Source organism: Bemisia tabaci, chromosome 9 (genome assembly GCF_918797505.1).
Source record: "Bemisia tabaci chromosome 9, PGI_BMITA_v3".
NCBI lineage: Eukaryota > Metazoa > Arthropoda > Insecta > Hemiptera > Aleyrodidae > Bemisia > Bemisia tabaci.
Window position 1 is genome coordinate 14,041,155 of NC_092801.1, and position 25,366 is coordinate 14,066,520.

At 40.0% G+C, this 25,366-nt stretch overlaps 1 protein-coding gene and 1 long non-coding RNA gene across 3 annotated transcripts in view; one reads left to right on the forward strand and one right to left on the reverse strand.

Annotated features, from left to right (window-relative positions):
- Positions 1-25,366, forward strand: part of LOC109040337 (uncharacterized) — a 183,794-nt gene that overhangs the window by 57,695 nt on the left and 100,733 nt on the right. The gene's annotated exons all lie outside the window — the stretch shown is intronic.
- Positions 3,334-11,389, reverse strand: LOC140225468 (uncharacterized). Its single transcript, XR_011900548.1, has 3 exons — positions 11,218-11,389; positions 7,402-7,546; positions 3,334-3,724 (listed from the first exon to the last, which is right to left on the reverse strand). It is a non-coding gene; the product is annotated as an uncharacterized lncRNA (long non-coding RNA).

Consider the following 25,366-nt stretch of genomic DNA (forward strand, 5'->3'; position numbering starts at 1 on the left):
ATTCTCTCCTGTTCTGGAGGCCCTGTTGGAACCGCTGCGCTCTAGTCCTATAAACACTTAAATTTATCTCGTAGTCATGAGGTTTAGAGGCATCGCTGAAAAGTTTATTTTTTCTCACTGTTGAGGCTTCGAGAATCTTAAACACTGCTTCCTCGTCTTACTCCTCGAGTATGGAGCTCCCTGATCACTCCCATGCTCTTTGCCTCCTAACCCAATCTTAAGGTCTCATCCCCCGTCACCTTTTTCTTCTTGATACCCAAGTTTGAGTCCTTGAGAAGCCCTCAGTGATATCCAAAATTTGATACCTATCATACCTAGGAACTCTGTCTGGTTTAGCTATTGTAACGTAATTTAAAATAATTAGACACCTCTCCATCCTTTTCCTTTTTGCCTATTTCCTTCCCCACCCCCTTTTCCTTTCTTCAGGTCTCTCCAGTTTTGGAGGCTCCTACCGGTGCCCTGCTTGGGCCCCCAAGAATGGGCCATTCGTCGGAATTTATGAAGTGCTGAAGCTACCCAGTATCCTTAAAGGCTTGCACGCACCGTACACGCTGCTTCCTCTTTTTATCTCTCGTGTATGGGGCTCCATGAGCACTTCTTTTCTCTTCATAATTATTGATTAAAAAATAATCGAGCTACAAGCCAAAATAAATAATGTAATAAAATTTTTCAAACTACATGTAAATGAGAAAAAATAAAACTTACAAAAAACAGAGCAGAAGTTTCGACCTGCAAACTGCGGTCCTCTTCAGTGCAATGCAAAAAACAATCGGAAACATTTTACAAACAAATCTTTTGTGACTCCGTTTTACCCTGTAAAAACGGTCCCATGGGTTCCATTAGGAATTTCATGGGGACCAATGGGAACGAATGGGAACCCATAGGATGGGGAAATAAACCTGTTGGTACCCATGGGAGACCATCGGGAACCTATGGGACAGGCAGAGAGGACTCTTGGGACCCGTGGGGCGGCCAGAGAGACCTAATGGGACCCTTTGGACAGCCGGAGTGACCTAAGGGAACTCAGTTTTTTGTTTCTTTGAGAGCCAAGTCGCAACGTGGTGAATTCTTGCCGTCTCAAAAATTTCCCTTTAAATGACAGCTGCAGGTATTCTCGGTCTTGAACTGGAGTCCGTAGGAGGCCCGCCAAGTCTACAACGGCAAATTTTTCGAGTCGAACAATTTGAAAACTGTTACCTGCGTCCAAAAACGATAAGTACCTGGCGGATCAGTCTGTTTTCTTGTCGTTAAAGGACATTAAATTGTATCTTAATTGGAAAGTGGCAACTTCCTGACTTGCCCTTGCTAGTAGACAAATCATGCATATATTTTCCTTTAAACTGTACGATTTTTAATTTGGAAGTTAACGGGAGCTCACTTTTCTGTGCTAAAGCATGGAAATATTCGTTACTGCATGTACCTTTTTCTCAGGAACCATTAAAGATATTTGGACGATTTTTGTTTAGTTGTGTGATTAATGGCCGCCTATATAAACAACCTGTTTTTGAACATTTTGAAAGTCGAATATTGATCGTTTCTTGAAATTTGTTTAAGAATTATGGAACTTTCTTCAACTTCGGTAACCTCTAAAAATTTTAATCGTCCAAAATTTAAAAAAAAAACGCTTCAGCTTGCTTCCATAACGGAAAATCAGTAATGTAACGGGGAAAAATTGAAAATATCTTCATCAGATTCAGAGAAAAATGTACACGAGTGTCACAGAAGAAATCTTTTCAGGAGCACAATTTGAAAATCCTCAGGCAGTAAAAAAGAGGGTTGGTGCCTTTGACTACGATTACTAAAATATCCGTGACAGCGTTTTAATTGTCCGAGGAAATACGACGCAATGAAAAATGGGTAAAAATAATCAGGTATTGTTGGTTGTGCCACGCCACACTATAAGTACTCCAGTTCAGTCTGAAAAGTTTTAGTATCGGAGGAAATTCGCTGACCGCAATTCATTGGAATACGTCACTATCGGCGAGCAAGAAATAATCTTCTGCTTTAATTATTAATTACGATGGTATCTAAAATGGGATTTTCGAGATTCAGACGCTTTTAGAAAGACATTACGAACTAACACAAACAAGTAGGAATTTCACTGTATTAAATATCCACGTCCTGAAGAAGGGAATGAAGTCGCCATTATTTATTTATTTTTTTTAAATTAATTCCTAACACTGGTTTTTTCACTAAGACCCAATACAATCTAGGAATAACATTCAATTAAATGCTCCAAAAGGGGTCTCATCAAACCTGCTAGCAAGTAACCGTGAAACATACCCAGTTAGCACAAAATATTTTGAAAATATTATCACGTTTATCAAAATATTTTCATGACAATATTGTAATTAAAATATTTTCAAAATATTTTTAAAACTTTTTAGGGAATATTTTTAAAATGTTTACAAAAAGTATTTTTAAAATAAGTCAAAAATATTGCAGGTAAACATTTTAAAAATATTCCTTAAAAAGTTTTGAAAATATTTTAAAAATAGTTTTAAGTTCTCAAGTTAGTATGTGGTGTAAAATACACCGGTGTAAATTTAGTGTAAGTACCTAGTGCGTGATATCGAAAAAAAAAAATAACACGAAAAAAAAAATAATAATAGGAAAAAGAAAGAAGCCTGAGAAAACACGGCGTTATAATCAAAGCTATGATGAAAGTTGAGCCGCGCACTGACGCAATGCATGCTATAACAGCCTTGACAGGCATGATTTTAACCCGAAACACCATCAGGTCCCTGTGGCTAAGTGGCAGAGTGCGAGGCTATGACAAACGCGGTTCGGGTTCAAGTCCACACGAGGGCGTCCGGGTATTTTACCTTTTGGGAATTAGCCATGGTTCCAATGGGAATAGATCCAAACCCGCAGGTTCTTGATTGACTAATCCCATTGGAACCCATTGGAACCATGGTCAATTCCCAACGGGTCCTCGTGGGAATTTGCTACGGGTTCCCATTGAGATTTCCTACGGGTTCCAATGGGACCGTTTTCACAGGGTAGAATAAAATAAAATTAAAGTTAATGAAGAAAGATGAGTGATAATGGTGATAACTTGTTATCACTCATTTTTCTTCATTAATTTTATTTTATTCTAAGATGTAGTTGCAAAAAATTGGGTAATTTCACTTAGTTTGGTAAAAGTGTTTTTTTAAGGGGGAGGGGGAGGGGGTAAATGTTTCCATTTGTTTTTTGTAATGCGCTGAAGAATACCGTAGTTTGTAGGTCGAAACGTTTGCTTTGTTTTTTGAAAGTATTATTTTTTTCTCATCTACAAGTACCTACTTTGAAAAATTTTATTATATTATTTGTTTTCGCTTGTAGCTCGATTTTTTTATCAATAATTATGTTCCATACAGCTTAGCCAGCCTTTGGTAATAAAATCTATTCTTTTCTTGGTACTTTCAGTATGCAGCCAACTTCTCCCCTTTATTTCCAATTGATTTCTAAATGAAAAGATTGCGGTGTTGTTAAACTACAGATTGTACCTAATGTAACTCTGCTTTTTTTACAGGACTCATGTCTTAATTCCCCCCCCCCCCCTCCTTCGTGAATCACCAGACAGGACCTTCCGGAACGTCGTAGACGCAATTACGTATTTATGGACGGCACAATAACAACAAGGTAATGCGATGCAGAAATCTTTAACTTACTTTCTTTGTACTGGAGAACATTCGCGTGTTTTTCATGTACCACGACACATCGAAAACATACATCGTTCCTGCGGAAAAAAAACAGGTACACACGGAGTGAATTTCTTCTCTGGATCAGAGTTTAAACATTAAAAATAGATTTTCAATGATTCTTTCCATAAAAGAGTTTAGATTAATTACAATTAATCTGTTTTTCTGAGGTAGAATAGGTATTCGCGATGAGATATGAAACTTTCCATGCTTGCTGATTCAATGCCCATATTTCTATGGATTAAATATTTCATTTTTACCCCAAACATCATCCTTATCCCTCGCATCGAATCTCAACACCAATAATTTCAAATTCCGGTCTCCGAAAATGACATAAGGTGCGTGATTTGGCGAGCCCTGTTCAGTGCACAAAGGGACACCAGGTAACTAAAAATAATAATTTTTCATCGATGGATACGTAAGAAAAGAACAGACAAGCACGAAAAGTTCCTCGTCTCTTCGCAAAAATCCTAATCTCGGAAGAACGGATTATTGGGTCAGTTGCGCTAATCACTGAATCGTGTTTTGATGATGTCAAATTATATTTGTAGATCAGAGGAAATACTAAGATCCGTCCAAAACTCAGAACATCAAGTTCCCACGACCCATATCAACGAGGGAATCGCCCTTCCAACAAACACGGTCTATAACGTCATCCACCGAAAGAGCCTCCCTAAAAATGGCCCCTTTTCGGGAACCCGGGGATTTCATTCGTATGTGGCTTAAATGAAACCTTATAATGAGACAAGCCTCCAGTAAAAATTTTAGCTTGAGTATATGTCTTGTTTCCGAGATACAGCGTTGCAAAGTTGGCATATTTGAGCTTTAAAATTCTCATATTTTTATGGATTTTCTTCCAAAAACCGACTTCAAAAATGACTTTACAATACTTACACGAGGTGCACACGATTAATTACAATATAAAAAGTCTCCAGTAAGAATTTTGACTCATGCGTAAGCCTTGTTTTGGCAGTACAACGTTGCTAAGTTTACATTTTTCAGCTTTAAAAAGCTCATTTTTTAAAGTTTCTCATTCACAAACCGCTATTACTGAAGATCGAACTGTATTTTGGGGCATAGAATCAACAATTAGTGATACTCGTAGATGCATAGTATAATTTATAAAAGGATACGATAATACAGTGTTGCAAAGTTTTCAACTTGTATCTGGGAAAATGTCTATTTTGTGTTATTTTATTGAAGACAAGATTGAACAATCGTTGATAAGTGATATTGTGAAACAAAGAAATGTGGAGGACTTTTGTCAATCCTAGGTGAAAATTGGAATTAAAATGGCACTGTTGCCAATTTTATTTAAGTTTCTCTTAACATTCCATTATAAAATAAGTTTAAAATAAGGATACTTCCAATAATTGTCTGATTTTAAAACGTAATCCAAGTGAATTTATGGCATACAATGAATGGCTCAGCATCAGTGTTGCTTTCAAAATCTAAAAAATTCTACCTTGCCTTGGTTGTCAATTTTACTTTTTTTTAGGCAGAATGCAAAAACGAACATAAACTATGGAAACGCTCCAGTTTTTTGAGTACAAATAAATCTTGATACAGACAATACATTCATTGTTCCTTAAAGAATAGAATATCTTCGACTTAAGAATTACAAATGATGAGAAAATTAAATAAAAAAAATAAATTAAATAAATAAATCTATAGAAAAAGAAATTAAAAGAATAAAATACTTAAAATTATTAAAATATTGATTGCATGGATTTGTCAAAAATTATTATTTCGGCATAGCTACTAACTATTTTTTCATTAATAAGTTGTTAAAGTTCCATTTTTGTTGAGGGTTGTCCCCATAGTATTAAGACCTCTGTGTCACAGTGACAGCATTCCGAAGAGAATAGGACCAGGCTATTGTCATGTTTCATACTTGTATTTCAAAATGGATTTAAGCATTCACATTATGATCTCGGCACTGGATGTAAATTCTTGGTAGCATTCGCTGACCCCTCCATTCTGATAAAAAATACATCCATCTCCCAGTGAAATATATCTGGAAAAAAGTTGCATTTTCTCAATACGCAACGGTGCAGTGTCTTGGCAGTGCCAATCATAACAAGCTCGTATATGTATAGAGCATGTTGAAAACATATCTTTGATCCAGATGCCTCAAAATAATTGAGATACTTGGTAAAAGTAAAAAATCGGCAACATGTTGAGGTACTTGCTATATATTTGAAGGCAAGACTATACTCACGTATCAATCGAAAAAAATATTTTCACGGATATTCATAAATAAATATAAAAAAATCACAAAAGACTAAACAAATTACCAAAAAAAATTAAACAAAATAAAAAAAAGTAAAAAAATTAAATTAGAAGCATCTTTATTTTAAAATCATTTTATTATTTTTTGTTTGAAAAGAATTATGAATAAACTTGGCAGCAGTATTTTTTCCAAAACCAATCGTTACCTGGGACTGACATCAGCCCTTGATATTTTGCCTTGATACGAGTTAAGATACCCATTGAAGTCGTGTTCAACAAGAAAAAATCATAATCCATACAGAGTTCAAAGTTTTAAGCATGGCAACGCTGTATCACCACCGGTCAAAGAATTCTTCTTCAAATACAAACATTCATCTACAGATGACATAAATGGTTGATTTCCTGCCTCAAATCGTGATTAAATTCTACGAAAGTAGCTTCTTAAACACAGAACTCAAAAATATAGACATTTTTAAAGCTCAAATATATAAACTTTGCAACCCTGTATCATTAAAACTATACTTGCATTTTGAGTTAAATTTTAACAAAAGCCTTAATCTATCATAAAATTGCATCTAAACCCCAAAAGCATATCTTTTAGCGGTCACTAAGTTCGTTTTTAAGTTAAGAAACTTGATAAAATGAACATTTTTTATAGGTTTTTATGTCAACTTTGCAACGTTGTTTTAACAGAATTAGTAGTATTAATGTTTCAATTGAAATATGCATTCGATAATAATACTAACATTTGATAAAATGTCACAAAATATCATAAAACATCCAATTGAATCGTTCTGAGAAAATAAGATACCTGAGAATATGAGAATTTTAAAGCTCAAATATGCCAACTTTGCAACGCTGTATCTCGGAAACTAGACGTATACTCAAGCTAAAATTTTTACTGGAGGCTTACCTCATCATAAGGTTTCATTTAAGCCACAAACAAACGAAATCCCCGGGTTCCCGAAAAGGGGCCAAAAAAGGCCCTTTTTTAGGGAGGCTCTTTAAACAGTAATAAATTGTCAAAATAAGTAAATGTTGGGTGTGGAAGGGAAATAAATGAGGTTTTTTTGAAGGGAGCCGTAAGATTGTGTTTTTTAATAATGCGACGAATTTTGGAAACTCTTTGAAGCAGCACTGTCAATTTGATTCTATACCCGTTTGAGCCGTCTGTTTAAAAAAAAAACACACACAAAAACTAACAGATAGGCACCTACAGTTTTCATGTTGTTTCATGACAAGAGAACCCTTATAATGTACGAACTTCATGTATTCGCCTCGACGTAAACTAAATAGGTACTTTATTCCAGTTGAAAATGAGCTTCATTGCATATATCAAAGGTACCTAAGAAAATAATCACCCTGCAGCATCCATATGCTGCGGCCACTACTACGGGACAAAAGAGATGGAGAAAATCGGAGGAATTCAATGTCAAATGAGGGAAACAAGTAGGTAGAATAAAATAAATTTAACTATACTCACTCGTCAACGACCAAGAATTTATCACCCTCAGACGCAAGGCACCTTCCTTTATTGCTTAATTTATTATCTTGGATTGTGATGGGACTCCGAACTCCCGATTGGAACCACGTCCCTTCCCACCGAGTGGGAAATGTGCATTTGTTTTCTGAAATAGAACATCAAAAATATTGGTCGAGAAGGAATCAGTCATTTAATTACCGGTAGAGTCCCTTTATACCCAGAGTTACGACAACTCACTTTTGGTTGGGCCAGGATTGGGCTGAAAGTGGCCTAAAAAAAAATCCAATTCTGATTGGTTCTCGCTCATGGAGGCCGAAACTAGTGCACCAAGATGGCGGTACCTCGAATGTGAACAAGAATAATGAAAATATTACCTAATTGTGGTTTATCAAGAGTAAATTGTTATTTCCATCGGTCTAAAATGAAAATAGATTAAGAAATTATTCACAAACCAATCTCATTTTCTTTTTAATTGATCAATTTGTTGATGTTGTTGTTTTTGTGTGACAGACATCGCAGGATTCCTGATCCTTATCCCTCAATATCGTTCGTTTGAGTGCACTAGTTTCGGCCTCCATGGCCAGCCAAGGTCGGCTGCCAGTCAGCTGATAATCGAGTTGTCGTTACTCTGGGTATAAAGGGACTCTAATTACCGGAGTTAAAAGGTACCACTAACTGCTGCACATTCACGACATGCTCAAGAGTATATTGCTCAAGAGTTTAGTTGTTCATAGAAAAAGATAAAGGATTGAGGTATACACGTCTCCAATGAGGAGAAGGGCCAGTCATAATGGGTCTTTTGCGTACCTAAACCTATCAGCAGATATTTTCAACTTGAGTTTGGTCTTTTATTTTGCCGTAAGTACCTATATGTGGGTAGCAAACATACCTAATAGGTAGCGCAAACCTATCTATTTGATAAACGCCCCTGCTAAAAATTTCCCCTGGGAATGACATGTGATCACATGCGCTCCCAGGGGAATGGCATGTGATCACATGCGCTCCTAGGGAATGACTTGTGATTACATGTGCCTCCAGGGGAATGACACGACATCACATGTGCTCCCCTCGGGAATGGAGAAGGAAGCACGTCACGTGTGCTCCCCTGGGGAATGGACAGGGGAGCCCGTGTGCTCCCCTGGGAGTTAACATGTGACCCGTGCGCTCCCCTGGGAGCCGCTGTGTGACCCGTGTGCTCCAATGGGGGTATACATGTGACCCATATGTGCTCTCGTAGGACCTCTCACGGTGTCTCGTGGATCATCATAGAGCGTTAGGGAAAATTCTGTGTAATTTCGTGGAGAGAGTCAAGAAATAATTTCTTATTAGGCAGTATAAACTGGCCGCCTTGAAGTAACCCATGATTTTCAGAGAGGATCGAGGTGACTCTCCCGGAGATGGAGTCAATTAAAAATGGAAGCCAGTGCCCCGCCGCTGTCCGGCACTTAGTTTTTCCCTCATCTTTTTTCTCTCTCCTTTCTTTTTCTATGAAAAAAAAAAAATCCGAAATTCGCTGCCCGGTGCCATGGCACCTTGCCCCCCCTTAAATCCGGGTCTGTTCCCTAGTAGCAGAACCACAGAAGGTGAAGATAAATATTATGTACGAAAGTTAATTTTTTTTATATAATGCATGCATACAAAAGTGTTAAAAGTGAACGTTTTTATGCAACCATTATATAAAAAAATGTTATAATTTCGTGAGCTTTTCGCGAACATACTAAAATTCTTCTAATTCGCGAAACGCTCACGAAAATGATGACCTATTTTTTTATATAATCGTTACATAAAATGTTCACTTTTAACACTTTCGTATGCATGCGTTACATAAAAATAATAAAAAATGTGTGTATTAAAAAAAAATTACCTTATCTAGCTTTTATCATTTTTCATATAATACGGTCAGGTCTGAACTTTGATTTTTCTTTATATAAGCGTTACATGTTTTTTATATAAAACGATCATGTAGATAACAGATATGTTTTATTATACTTTTTTTATAAAAACAAAAATTTGTTCTGCTACTAGGGTTATCGCTTAGACCATTTGCAATAAGATACTGACGATGCACTACTATGATGCAATACTGACTTCTCGGAAAATCACAAAAGAATGAGGATACGTTGGCCTCACGGCAAACTGCCCAGGCCGGGCCCGTCCTTTCTCTGTACCAATTTTGCCGTGTGTCCATCCTAGCGCCGAGGACGAGCTTTCATCGCTGCCGGCTGGTATAGGGGTTTCGCCTCTTTTCATCTCTATACTTAAGGTTTATTTTTGTAGTAATCATTTCACTCATAACCACTATCATTAACCTTGCGTGTAATTAAGGTAGAAATTTCAGGAGCTAGGAGGAGCATTGTAAGTACTACTAGGAAAAAGTCGTCAAAAACCTTATTGTTCACGCCTGGTAGAATGATTTTAGCCCAGCCCTGCCCCGCCTCGCCGCTACGCCTACTACACGATTGATTGTCCATCTCGTGGAGGGGGCGGTCCAGTTCACTCAAGGCGGAAGTAAGCACCTTTCTGCAGATAACTGCTTCACTTTAAGAAAACTTCCACCTCGCTAGACAGTTAATCGTGGGGGGGGGGGGGGGGGAGGGCTAAAAAAATCACTCTACGCGTAAACGATCAGGTTCTTGGTGATTTTTTCCCAATATTACTTCCAATGCCTGGTTTGCCTTTTTACAAATTCCCGAATGGCGTATGATTTTTTGGAGATAAATTTATTTCGATGCTTCACCGAAGATAACTATAAAGGACAAAAAATTGTAGCGACCTCCAGTGAGTGCCACAAATTGTCTTCTTTTATTAAATTTCCAACGACGTATTAGAAACGGGGAGTTATACCATTTGAAAATTGTAGGATAGTGTGCACTGTCCGCAAGGGGGGCGGTCTTTTATAGTTCTAAAGATTAGAATTTTTATGTTCTAACTTTAATCTGACAAATTAATATTATTGTAACATTTAACTAAATCTTAAAATGTATGAACTTATTAAAATCAAATCGGGGGCTTTAAAATTTCAGTTGTGCCAAAAAGTATATCATTGGCCAGGGAGCATCCTCAAAATTTCTTTTTGATACGTGCATGTGTTCAAAAGTTAGAGGAGGGGGAAGGGGTCGGGGACTTTTCGCTCACTCTGTAATGCACGTGTGCGATTTGTAGCGCCCGGCACAGACACTTTTCCACCTTCTCTCTTTAAGAAAAGAAGGTCATTATATTTCTGGCGGCAAGCCGATGCCAAAGAGGGCTATGCAAAACGGCCAAAAAGTGACCTGGCGGGGATTGTACGAAACTTCGTGGGATGATTGTGTCGGCCATTTTGGGCCTACATCTGGCTTTTAAGCGAAAACCACGGAGAATCGGCGTTGCCATTTTTTAAAGTCATAACATTAAAAAATGCCGAAAAATCAAATTAAAACGAGATGTCGATATTGTACCGATATTTTAAAATGAAACTACCAAGAGAATTGAGCGCGAGGATAACTTGGTTTCTAAATTGCACAATTATTGGAGGAATCATGACAAAATGACCTAATCTGTTGAAATGTATGTGTTTAAAAGGGAGATACATATTAAACTAACCGATGACGTCACAAGGCAGCACGTATTCTCACTTTCAAATCTATTTTTCTTACATTTCCCATTTCAAAAATTTCTTTTGAATAACACTGCTAATGGAGCTCTTTAAGCACTCTCAAATGAAACAATAAAAATTGTTGTGGAAATTCTCAATTGCTTTAAAGACCCTAGGATTTGTAATATCTAACCTCGATGTAGAAAATGGAAAAATAAATGGTAAAAATCAAGGTAACTTACGATTATAATTAGAGGAACCAGAGAGATTTTTGGTCAAGCATATGAGAAATGCAATCGAACTCCATGGAATTTTCCAATATAATCGAAAAAATTTCATTTTCCACTGAAGTTGCTCTTAGACCCAACAGCTTTCGAGAATCATCTTATAGTTCTGTAACACGAAGCAAACCAAGAGCCATTTATATATCCATGTATCAAAAGCTAAATGGCAAAGTACATTAGATGGCCGATAGACCATAGCTGAAGATATATAACCCAAGTAGCAGAGGTTGCAACAACTTGCAACGAAACCGTTTGATTCTTGCAACTAATAGATTCGATGTGCAGTTTGCTTACTCTCTGTCCCGAAGGAACTATCATTGTTGGAACTAGTTGCAATTAAGTTGAAACATATTTCAACTTCAAAGTATTGCTGGTTGCCTATCTTTAGATTTTGAACAACTTTGGTGCAGCAATTTTGCAAGCTCAGCACCCTAGTAGCCAAAATAGGATTATCGAATGGGTATCGGCCGGATAGGCCGATAGCTATTTCATAGATATTCCATGCGCATTTATCTTGGTTTGAAATTTCCGTTTGGGAATATGTATTTTATAGCTATTTAATACGTTTTTTTCTACTTTCAAGCCACTCATCCTGTTGCAAGGGTTACATACCCAGTTCCCAGTTAGCATCTAATCTTCCGAAAATATCCGTACAAAATCCGGCACCTTTACATCATATAAGAATATTGCGGACAATATTTTCACAAAAAGTCTTTATTGACTTTAAGACTTTATTTGGACTTTAAATTAAGGGAAGTCATGTACTTTATGGGAAAGTGAATAATTTAAAACACTAAATGGGTGGAATAAATTGCATCATTCAACCTTCAAATTTAAGAAACCCAAGAACTATTGTGTATTTTCTCAAACATGTAGTGAATTTTCTTACTATTCTTAGTTGCAGCCTTGAGAACCATGAGATGATAAGTGCATTGCAACGTTGCTATGATAGAGCAACTTTATTTTTTGCAAACCAAAATTATATAGAATTGCAAACTTCAATGCAAAAAAAAAAATCAGCATAGCCCAGGGAATTTTTGCTAAAAAAGTTTCGCCTCTACATGGTTTTGATTTGCTGCATTTATTGTATACAGTCGCACAATCTTGGCAACGTATCAATGCACTTACCACCTTATGATTTTCAAGGTCTCAATTTTGGTTCTCTTTCAAAAGTAAAATACCTTTTTAATAGGTTTCCATATACCTATTAAATAGCTATTCAGATACCTATTTTATAGCTATAGAGAAAGCTATAAAATACGGTATTTATAGTTGAAAAAAAGGACACTATATAGGGTATTTCGATAGGATATTTTATATCTATTTTCAGCTATTTTATACCCTATTTTATAGCTATTTGGATACATATTAAATTGCTATTCCGATAAGTATTAGTAGGGTGAAAATGCCGACTTGAGGCCAGTAAATTATCCAACAGCGTTGCATGATTGTGCAGAAAAATATGAATTAAATTACAGCGTTGTATAGGGATTATTGTTCAATATGGCAACGCTGTAAAAAGAAAGTATTGCATGTTGCCCCTTCAATATGCGGGTTATGCAATGGTGTAATAATGCCCCTTCATTTTTCGGGTTATGCAATGGTGTATTTTTCAAGATGGCGCAGCAGCGTTGCCGCGTGGTGCATGTAAATAAATGATTTATTTATTGGTGAAATTTTGCAACATTGCATTTTACAGTGTTGCCAGATGGGGCGAGAAATTAGTTGATTTTTCCGTACAGTGTTGCCAGATTGTGCAAAAAATTCGGATTTTCGGACTTGTAAAATTTTTCCGTTTTGGAAGACGAAATTTGAAACATTTTTGAGAAAACTTCTTCGTTTTTAATATTTTAGACCTTTTAGACGTTGGTCTAAAAGGTCTAAAATGAAATTAGTTAATTTTTCGATACAATGTTGCCAGATTGTGCAAAAAATTCGGATTTTTGGACTTGTAAAATTTTCGGTTTCGGAAGACCGTATCTTACAATATGGGTCGGTATCGGATAGTGTAGATTAGGGTCTGATTCGGTAAAATTGAAAATTTTCCGGAAAATCACCATCCTCCGATCCACCGCGGACGGATGCGATTCTTTTCCATTATCGAAGATCGGAAAACTGTACGGATCGAATTTCGATACGACTTTTCGTTTTCGAGATTTCGGACTTGTAAAATTTTCGGCTTCGGAAGACCGTATCTTGCAGTATGGGCCTGGTATCGGATACTGGAGAATAGGGTCTGATTCGGGAATTTCAATTTTTCAGTAGCGTGCGCTTGGAGATGCGTATCGGGAACCTTGTGTTTTGGGAATGGATATTGCAATGTTCAGTTTGATGAATTAAAAAATTTTTATTATTTTTTATTGGATATTTACAGTTACAGTTTAAAAACAGTTCGCGTTTAGAAAACGCACTAAAAACGTGAGGGTTGTCAACCACAAACATCGGATCCTTCTCCTTCTCCGAACTTTAAATCTACACTTATGTCATCGAGTTTCCGATTGTTATTTTTCCGGGCCATCCTGATGAAACGGAACTTGCAGTCGGATGAAAGGTACTTGGAGTACAGGTACGGTGCGGAGCAAATGAGCGCCAGTAAACTCAAGATGAATAGAAGAACATCCGTCAAGGTAGAGGGTGCGCATTTGATTTCCGGACAGACAGGGCACATTGTGATGTTTGCTTCGGATGAGTTTTCCACCAGTGAGGATTTCACTCCAACAACAGCAATGATGATGGTGATGAGAATTATTTTATCAATCATGATTTCTTCCTTGCGATACTGAGAAGAGAATGCATACTATTTATACGAAATCCAACTGCTAGACCCGCTCTCCTCTCTCTCTTGTGTATAATACTACGCGAATTGCACTTAAAAGTCTACCTATCTTCCAGTCCTCTTCGTCTACTTTCTTGTACCCCTGCTTTAGGAAGTAAATTATTTCGTGCTCGTCTGCGACACGTTCTAGGAGAAGGCAAAATCTTTCCGTTATCTCAACTAAGCCGTAACACCCGACGGGATCGGAAGTGTCTATTGAGCTGAGTTTAAGATGGTGGAATAACTTGTCAGGAAAAAGGAGTCGGGCAAACTTGTTCAAAAGCTCTGCTCGTATTCCTGTAAATTTGAAAGTGAGAGCCTCATATACCATATCCAAGGTGTTCATCGCTCTGATCGATTGTGATTTGAGGGTTGGAGCGTCCATACTTGACGAGTTCTTGTTTTGAAATGATCGATCACACTTCCTCGACACTATTTATACGTTCCCCCGACTCGCATTGATAATTTTCCCACTTGAGAAAATTTAGCACTCAGACAGACTCGAGTGGGCGTTATCGAGGTAGAGGCACTTAAGTGGTGGATAACAATGATGCAACTTTCTCGCCTCTTGCATCAGCTACTCGAACCACTCTGGCTGATGCAACTTTCTCGCCTCTTGCATCAGCTACTCGAACCACTCTAGTCAAGCGCAGTAGGTAGGGGAATCATTATGTCTTCGCCTTCGTGGATAATAGTTTCGCCGCCAGCGTCCCCAGTGTCCAGTGCTAACGTAACCGACCTAATCGAGTTGGACAAATTATGACGACATAGTTTGTCCGAGTGAAACCGAGTTTGGTGATTATCAAATACTACTATATTTACTCCGTGGTAAATTATAACTCTACATAAAAGTGTAATTTATGTTACGACTTATGACGACATAGTTTGTCCGAGTGAAACCGAGTTTGGTGATTATCAAATACTACTATATTTACTCCGCGGTAAATTATAACTCTACATAAAAGTGTAATTTATGTTACGACTTATGACTACACAGTTTGCCCGAGTGAAACCGAGTTTGGTGATTAACAAATACTACTATATTTACTTTGAGGTAAATCATGAGTCTACAGTTTCTTTCCGCTCGGTGAGGAAACTATATATATTTACCTCCGCGTAGAAAACTCATCAGTCTCACTTTTGATGATATTGGAAACCCTCGAGCTTATAATAGTATTCACTCTGAAATCTTTTCAGAGAACAGAATCTTACAAACGAGAAAATAGTGTTGATTTTCTGTTCTGACGAAATCAGAAAATCTCGAGCTTATAATAGTATAAAACTTTGAGCTTAAAATAGTATTCACTTGTTCGCTCTGAAATCTTTTCAGTGAACAGAATCTAGCAAACGTAAAGAAAGTGCAAGTTTTCTTTTCTGACCGACTCGGAAGACTTTGAGCTTAAAATAGTATCTTTATCATGGCTGCTCAAGAACAGAATGTTGAAACTTTCATCCAATGTGATATTTGTGATGAATTTTATAAACAAGGTGAAAAGCATGAACATGGTGCGGAACAAATTAAGAAGGAGGAGGGTATCAACGATGAAACGAATATTAAACAGGAGCTCATCCAATGTGATATTTGTGATGAATTTTATAGACAAGGTGAAAAGCACGAACATGGTGCCGAACAAATTAAGAAGGAGGAGGGTATCAACGATGAAACGCACATTAAACAGGAGCACAACGCGCTCATCCATTGTGATCTTTGTGATGAGTTTTATGCGGAGGGAGAGAATCATGAGCAATCTCCCGAACATATTGAAAAGATGTCCACCTCATCACCTACCGATGACAACAACGATCAAGAATATTGTGACACGTGTAAAATATCATACCATAAAAGAGAAAAACATGAAGAATCTGCAAGTCACATAAGAAATTTGTTCGAGATGAAAGTACCGATTGTTCAAGTTGAGACTGCTTGTCAAAGCAGGTTGAAAACATTTTTCATCACAAACTTCCAGCCAGAGAATCTCATCATAGATGAGTACCTCCTATCGGCTAAAGACCTCATAATTAAAAAAATAAAAGAAGAACTCACCGGCGAGGCATTGAAGGTTAATATACTAGTTTACGCCGAGTACGAGAAAGCTGATGATAAGGACAAGGAAGGAATGCAGTTGAAAAAGTTTAAGACTAAAAACGAAGCTATTTTCGCGTCAACGGATCTGGACGAGTATTATGAAAAGTTCAGGGCCAAGATCAATAAAGAGTCATTCGATTTTCACATGAACGGATCCGGGTGGGTGCTGAAGAAGATACAGGGTATGGAGCTACGTGTCAACCGCTATTACGCGTTACATCGAGGAGGAACGTATGTTAAGCTGCCAGTTTCGAACGAAGCATGTTGTCAATGTAAATAACGGTGCATTAAACGATTGTTTCCTGTACGCAATGTTGGGAAAGTTTCTCCCGAGGAAGAGAAGAATAAACATCGTCCGGAAAAATATTTAAATCTGTTCGATCGTTACGATTTCTCGGACGTTCGATTACCCACGAGCATAGATGACATTATCAAATTCGAGAAAAGGAACAACGTATCGGTTTCGGTATTTGGGCTCCGTGAGAGTTTGGTGTCCAACAAGAAAAAGTATACAGTTTACCCAATTAAAGTTGCCGACCCGGAAAGAGAGGACCACACCGACCTACTATGTCTCTCAACCCCCGTACCTTTAAGTTACCATTATTGCTGGATCAGTAACTTTGAACAACTTGTACGAAAACAGTTGACAAAACATCAACATCGTATCTACATCTGCAAGAAATGCTTTACGTACAAGAACTCGATGGAGGAATTGAATCAACATAAAGTTCTTTGCTCTTTAGTCAGCAAAGACGCATTCCTAGCTTCATTTCCAGACGAGCGATACCTCAAGTTCGAAAATCACCACAAGGAAATAAAACATAATTATGTAATTTATGCAGACTTTGAAGCCTACTTGGAACAAATTCATGGTGACTCGGAGCATCCAGCGTCTGCGTATAGGCGGCACATCTCAAATTCTTACGCTTACCTCCTCGTCACGGAGGATCCCGAATTTAAAATGACGGAACCGAAACTGTACCGTGGCGAAGAGGCACATATCAAATTTCTGGACGATATAATCACTCTCGTAGGAAGAATCAGTGAGAGTTACAATGACAAAGAGAGTAAAATAATAATGACACATGAAGACCGGGCCACATTTGAAGCGGAAAATAGGTGTGGACATTGCGAGGTGGATTTCTCACAACCAGGTATCGTAAAGGTAAGGGATCATGACCATCAAAAGAGAGCGGGAGGGAAAACAAGGTCCAATTATCGAAAAGCCTTATGTTCAAATTGCAATCTTATTTTCCGACATGAGAAATGTGTTAGAGTCGTCCTGCACAATGGTAGCAGGTATGATTTCCACGAGGTAGTGCTGGCTCTGAACAAATATCCTCATCGCGTCGAAATAATACCACACACGGAGGAAAATTACATCAGCATGACGGTCCATCTGGGAAACAGGTTTTCGATCAAGTTCATCGACTCGTTCCGATTCCTCCCCGCATCGTTGGATAAACTGGTTCAGACGATCCCGCGCGAATCTTTCGTTCGCACGAGGAAACTCACTCGCACAGACAATGAGTTCGATATGGTTTGTCGGAAAGCTCCGTTCCCGTACGATTACGTTGACAATCCGGCCAAGCTGAACGAGACGCGTCCACCACCGCGAGAGGCTTTCTTCAACACCCTGACTCAAACGGACATCTCTGAAGAAGAATACGAACGGTTTCTCCAAGTTTGGCAAACTTTCAATTTCCGTAATCTCGGCGAGTATTCAGATTTCTACTTGCGACTCGATGTGTGCCTCCTCAGCGATGTGTTCGAGGAGTTCCGACTCTTTGGAATGAAAAATTATGGTTTGGACTGTGCCAACTTTTTAACGCTACCCGGTTTCGCTTTCGACGCCTTCTTAAAAATAACTAATGTGAAAATCCAACTCTTCAATGATATGGATATGGTATTCATGATTATGAGCTCGATCCGAGGTGGGATAACACAGGTGGTGAAACGGCACGCTCTCGCAAACAATCCTTTGATACCGGATCAGTTTGATCCTAAAAAACCAGTGAACTATATACAATACTTGGATGTGACGGCACTTTACGCACACACCATGAGAAAGCATCTGCCCTACGATAACTACACTTGGGTCCCGGAAGGAGAAGAGTTGCTAACTCTGGCGAAAACTATAATCAACCATCCCGACGACGCTCCTTTCGGGTACATACTCGATGTAGATATTGAATATCCAGAACACCTCCACGACCTGCACAAGGACCTTCCGTTCTTGTGCAAGAACGAAATACCACCATCGGGAGCGGGGAAATCGACGAAACTATTGACGACTCTAGCTAATAAAAACAACTATGTTATCCACTATGTAATGTTGAAAGAAGCGCTCGGTCAAGGATTAAAACTCCTGCGCGTCAACCGGGCCATCAAATTCCGTCAGGCTCCTTTCTTGGCACCCTTCATCGAGCTAAACGCCCGGTTGAGACGGGACGCTACGAATCCGTTCCACCAAACGCTCCTGAAACTGTGCAGCAACGCTTGCTACGGAAAATTTATCGAGAACCCGTTGAAGCGAAAGAATATTAAATTAGGCACAAACAGCAGACAGATATTGAAAGCCATCTCACGGGTCGATTTCATAGATCGCACGATTTTCGCAGAAGAATTGGTAGCAATCCATTTACGGAGAACAGAGGTCGTCATAGACAGACCAATGATTGTTGGTTTTTCAATCTTAGATCTGAGTAAAGTACACATGTATCAATTCCACTATAATCACATGCTTAAGAAGTACAATCCCGACCAAGTTCAACTTCTCTATATGGATACGGACTCGTTCATTTACGAGTTGACTACACCGAACGTCTACGATGATATGATGTCAGATCTACACTTGTACGACACCTCCAACTTCCCAGAAGGTCATCAATGTCGCAGCGCGACAAACCGTAAAGTAATGGGTAGTTTTAAGGATGAAACGGGTGGAATACCCATTGCTGAGTTTGTCGCGCTGCGACCCAAGATGTATGCGTATCGTTTTAGCGACGGGGAAACAGAGAAAAGGGCAAAAGGGATATCAACACCAGTGGTAAGATCGCTAAACTTTGCCAATTTTCTCACAGTATTAAAAGATCCTGAATCGAGAATGACCGCCTCGATGCGCAGGATCGGGGCGCGGAAACATCAACTATACTCCTTCGAAACTACAAAAAGAACCCTCTCTGGCTTAGACGATAAACGTTGTATTTTAGAAGACGGTGTTAGCACTGTTCCTTGGGGTCATCGTGACAACAAAGATCCTTGCATGGTGGATGAAAGTTGCGGAGCCGAGACCGAGTTGAGAAAAATCCTCGCTGTTAAACAACCTCGTATAAATAGTATAGATAATTCTGGAGAACCGTCAGTTAAGAAACCTCGAATTTGAAAATAGGAAAAGTGTAACTAACGAACGAACAATGATGGCTTGTCTCGATGTACAAGGTTTTTGGAGCCAAGGAAATTTCATCGTTAAAGAGTTTGGTCTTGTGGACATGAAGTGTACTCAAACTGAACTCTATTTATTCAAACCTCCGTTCCCGAGCAGCATGTTGAGCGCTAAAGACGTTGTGACAAACAACTGGTTAACACGCAATTATCATCACTTGGAATGGGAAAGCGGGTTTCTCGAGTACGATGAATTCACTTCAAAAATGAATAGCATCGGGAACCGCTACGATGTACTTTATGTTAAAGGTGAACAAAAACGAAATTTCATCAGTAGTTTCGTGCCGGACAAATGTATCGTTGTAAATTTGGACACTAAAGATTGTCCGTCCTTGCGACTATTGGCTCGTTGGTCGACAGCATATACGTGTCCTTTAGTACATCCATTCTGCGCAATGTCGAACGCATTCCGATTGTGTATGTGGATGTCGGCATCTTATTATCGTGATTATTTCACAGATGAAATCATGCAATGGCAGGAGAAGATTATAGTGGCAGACGAACAAAGGAATCACCCCGATAATAATAAAGGAGTAGTAGATGAAAAGTCAAATTGAACTAACCGAAATATTCCGGACGAAAAGTGAAATCATCCGTGCTTAATATAGCAGACAAATTGTCGAATCAACCCGAGTTAATACATATATAAGTAGCACACGAAAAGTGGAATCATTCGCAGACGAATTATCGAAGCGAAATATAGCAGTCGAAAATGAATCATCCGTGCTTAATATAGCAAACAACTTGTTTCACTCGAAATATTTAGCGCACGAAAATTGGAATCATTTGTACCTTGAAAGAACTGACGACATGGAAGTTTTCAACAATTCAATCTTGATCGTCAACGCTAAAGAGCTGACTGTAAGCGCCCGCTACAAGATGAACAAACTCATCAAAATACCAACCAAGTACGGGATCACCGTTGCCGCCGATATCATCTTCGAGAATCATCATCGTCTCCTCTTCCTACCTTCGCACATTACGAACCGTTTGACGGACGATGCAATTCAGGATATCAACGCTGGATCCTTCGATCTCATCTACGAAGGCCCGATCGGAAGAACATATAAATTCACACTCGTTCCAAACGTTGCAGCTTGATTTATATTGTATGTCATGTTTGTATTCTTTGTAAATGATGTAATGTTTGAAAAAAAAAATAAAATAAAATAAAATAAAAAAAAAATGAAAAAAATAAACATGTTATTTTTTTTTTTTAATTTTTGCTTAAGATCAATCCAATTGCCTCACGGTTCCGTGCAGTAGTTCGTACGAATACTTCACAGGTGTGATCAGAATCACCTGGGCTGTGGTGTTGGCCGGGAAATTCTCTTTTACCACAACGGTCAACGTGATATCCACCGGAGCTGTTTTTAGATCTTCACCTTGAACGCATTTGATGACAAAAATCGCGCGATCTTTGAAATTTCCAAACAACATAGCTGGCTCGCAGAGTTTCTCACCTTTCCAGTAGTCTCTCATAAAATCGGTGTAGTTCAGATAGGCGTGATTATAATCCATAGTCGAGAAATCGTAGATCGTATCAACTTGAGGAAACCGACGCTCACCGATTTGAACGCTGACCGAGCGCACATTTACATTGTCGAAAAGAGAGGAATCCTTCAGGTGATTGTCCCGTCGATCCGTTTGAAATACCAACACCACGAATTTGGGCTTGTGCCTGCTGGTGGTTCTTACGCTCCATTTGAACGTCTTGGTCGGAAAAATCCCAGGGATGTCGTGCGATTCCCAATTCATGTATCCGAAACTCATCTTATCGTTCTTCTTCATCTTGAGCAAGATTTGTTTTTCCAGTTCCAACGTGAATTTGACGACGGGAATCTCCCAATAGATTTCGATTATTTTAAATTTAATGGTGTAACCGTCCGCGGTCGCCGCGTCGGTGATATAATATGCATTCTTATCCGTACCACTGCGCACTAGGATCAACTCTTGCGAGCATCTGACTAGAACGTCTTTGAAATGTACTGCGAATCCGCTGAGTGAAGACAACGGAACGACGGCGCACTGAGTTTCATCCAACGTTGTCATATCCCATTCGGCCCATGAAGAAGAGATGTCACAAAACCCGGCAGATGCGAGTCCCGCGGTTTCCGCTCTAGTGTATGTGAGATAATTTTTCACGGTCGATGTCACTCCGACACACTGCATGCTATCGATTTCCGTCCCGTTCACTTTGTACTGCATACGGTCGAACAAGTGCAGGGGATAATTGTTAGCCCACTTGACTTTAGGTTTCGCAGCATCTGCGGCGGCTCCAGGATTTTTCTCGAGTTTCACTTCTAAACGCATGAAGATCCTCGAATCTTGAGGCACGGTGATCAGACCGTGGGTATCGGGGGTGAACCGGATCGAATCGTTGTTTCCACGCCGTTCGTCGACCGGACCGAAACGGATGTATTCGTATTCGATGATCTCTTGTCGCCAAGCTTCCATCTTGTTCTTATTTCGGATTTTTCACCACGAATCCGAGTTGTGTGAGAGCCCTCTTGGAATATTCGCTTAAAGTTTTCCTCTGCTGCTGCTGCTGTTGACAACTAGTCCGTGGATTATCAATACTATTATATGCGAGAGAATTTAGGAACGTATCGTTGTTCTGGATCCTTCGTTTACCCATAAGTTACCGGTCTCACGTGCAGTCGCACTGTCACTTCTTCACCACCGAAATTGATCGCTCTTCCTTGTTGGTCTACTATATTAACGAGCAAACGTTGGATCTTATCACCCAAGACGGGGTAGTAATGAATCGTCGACGGTTGCTCTACCATTTTGAATCCTGGTTCGATATCGGGAGCAAACGCATAAATGTGATGTCCGCGCACCCCGTTCACGTATCCACCGTCGGCGATGCTGCATTCGATGCATATCATGTTTACGGGCGAGATGTTGACGCGATAGTCAGCTTCGTGCCATTCGTCCGGTGCCAGGAGACGCTTTCCGAATCCGAGCACCTTACGTAAAGTGCCGGGTCTGCGGAAATCGATCCAGTACTTGGATTTGATGCTTACTTTAAGCGTAGCGTTGTTCGCTTTGAGTTTGATAGCTTCCGCTCCGCCAAGATCTCCCTGCAAGTATTCTTGTATACCCTCGATCTCGTAGGCTCCGATCGGGAACGAAATTGCCGAGTAATTCTCTGCAGGGCTCTCGGAGTAGAAAAGCAGTCTGTTCGTTATGTCGATGTTCGGGATGGAATAATAAGTTACAAAACCCGTCAGACCGATCTCGCAAGGTCCGAACAACTCGAGAGGTCTAGGCAGTGCAAACTCGAGAACGTTGCTCCTCCCCGTCAACATGAACGTGTGACATCTTTTCTGAGTTTCCATATTCGGGTTTCGAAAATACTATATATTCCTGGTTTGTACGAGCCATTCTAAACATCGTTTCCCGCAGACGCTCGAGTTGAAATTTTGTTCGCTATCACAATTGTATCCTATTGTCGTCGTTGAGCTACCGCGTGAGCGTAAAATGTATCGCGTAATTTCAACGGGTGGTGGTAAATCACCGAAGCTGTCGTAGTACAATGCATTGCCGCTCTTTGAAATCCGGTATGCTGTCCAATGTGTACCGACTCCATCGCTTCGGTCCAGATTGATGATACCGCACTCGGGACGTTTGGGTTTCTTGGTCGCCAATTCATCGATCATGAACACACCGCGGAAATGCGGGATTTGTAATTGTTCTGTCGCAGCGATTCTCAACTCAACATCCGTCATCGCTCGGCGCGGTAGCTCACGGATCAGTTTAAATTCTTTCGGTAAGGTCTCAAGTAAAGTCCGTATCCTTTACGGTACGGTCGCAAGTACAATCCTTCACCGAGGTGTACGTTCTTCTTCAAAGATCCGTCGATGACCGTCTTGATCATTTTCGCCACCGGTGTGATTGTTCGCGCGGCTAGACCGATACTCGTCAGGAGATTCTTGACTCCGGCACCCGTCTTCGGGATAGCCAAGATTCGCTCCGCCGGTTTCTTCTTCGACGCTCCGGCACCCATCTTTGGGAGAGCCAAAATTCGTTCGATCGACCGCTCCACCGGTTTCGTCTTCTTCTTCGACGCTCTCTTCTTCTTCTTGGCTTTCGGTTTTTTCGCTGCCACCGTCTTGTTTAGACCCATTCCGAGTTTGGCTTTGAGTTTCATAGCGTTCGTTACAGCGTATGCTGCCGCTCTTTCACCCAACGATGAGTCGGACGCTTTCACACGTTCCCAAGCTCTGTCGGCAAGTATGAGATCGGCTTTGTTCCTCTCGGTGGTGTCTTTGGTCTTACTGTAAGCGATGTCGTGGGACTTGCAAGCTTCGTCTAGCGGATTTATACCCGGATCTCCGCGTTTCAATCGTTCTGCGAGGCGAGTGCCCGGTCCGCAGTACCTGTAGTCGCCCGGTAAGTGTAGTTCGAACGGTAGTGAATTTATCAACGAGTTTAACAGTCCACGTCCTCGATTGGTTTTGCTGCAAGTTGATGTTCTTCTCGTTGACATACTCTGACGAAAATTTCCATACTATTTATACGGAGAAGTAAAGAAAATAACTGTCCGATAAAATAGGGAACGAATACGATGCGACTCGTCAAGCAAAGAAAGTCACTGCGAGTCCGGAACCTCGACAAACGGAAGAAGCAAAATGAAAACCGACGACAACGACGACGACACAGTGAACTGTTACCGAACAGTATCCGTTGCATTGTCGTTGGACCGTCCAACTGCGGTAAAACAAACGTGATGTTTTGCTTGCTACAACATCCGAACGGATTGAAGTTCCGAAACGTGTACTTGTACTCCAAGACACCGTTCCAACCCAAGTACGAAGAACTGCGTCAGATATTCGACGGAATCGACGGTCTCGGATACAACGTCTATTCGGACACGGCCGAGATTGTTCCACCAAACGATGCCGCATCAGACTCGGTCTTCATTTTCGATGATGTCGCTTGTGACAAACAAAATGCGATGCGGGAATATTTCAGTATGGGAAGACACAGCTCGGTCGACAGTTTCTACTTGTGTCAAACTTATTCTCGCATACCGAAACAATTGATTCGCGATAACGCTAACCTGCTCGTAGTTTTCAAACAGGACAATACAAACTTGCGACACATCTACGACGATCACGTCAACACAGATTTCACGTTCGAAGATTTCAGACACATCTGCTCGGTGTGCTGGCAGGACAAGTACGGGTTTTTAGTCATCGATAAAGATAGTAATAAGAACGAGGGAAGGTACCGGAAAGGTTTCGATACTTTTATTGAACAAGATGGATAACTTTTCGTTGTCGACGATCGCTCAGAAATACGGTAGTATCGATAAAATCCGTCAAGATATCAAACGGAAGTTAAATACCATTCGCACCGGAGAGGCGGACGCTCAGGTGACGTTGAAGAAAGTTTTCAAACCGTTGACAGATCCGCTCGCAGCGTTGCAGAAAACTGTCTCGTGGTCGTCGTCAACTCCCGCACTTGTCGCTGCTCCTCAGGAAAAGAAAACCAAGTTCCAACCTTCAAAATCGGAAACGAAAGATGGAACAACGTTTGTTGATAGTTTATTTGCTTCGTTCGGATCACCGAAAAATATAAACAACGATGATGATGATGATGACGATTCAAAGGAGGATGATGATGATGATGATGATGACGATGATGAATCGTTTCAAGATGCAACGGGTAAAGAACAAACAACGAGTCGCACTGAAGACGACGACGTCGATTCTCGAAACACAATCACTGCCCCGCACGTTCTACTTGGACGA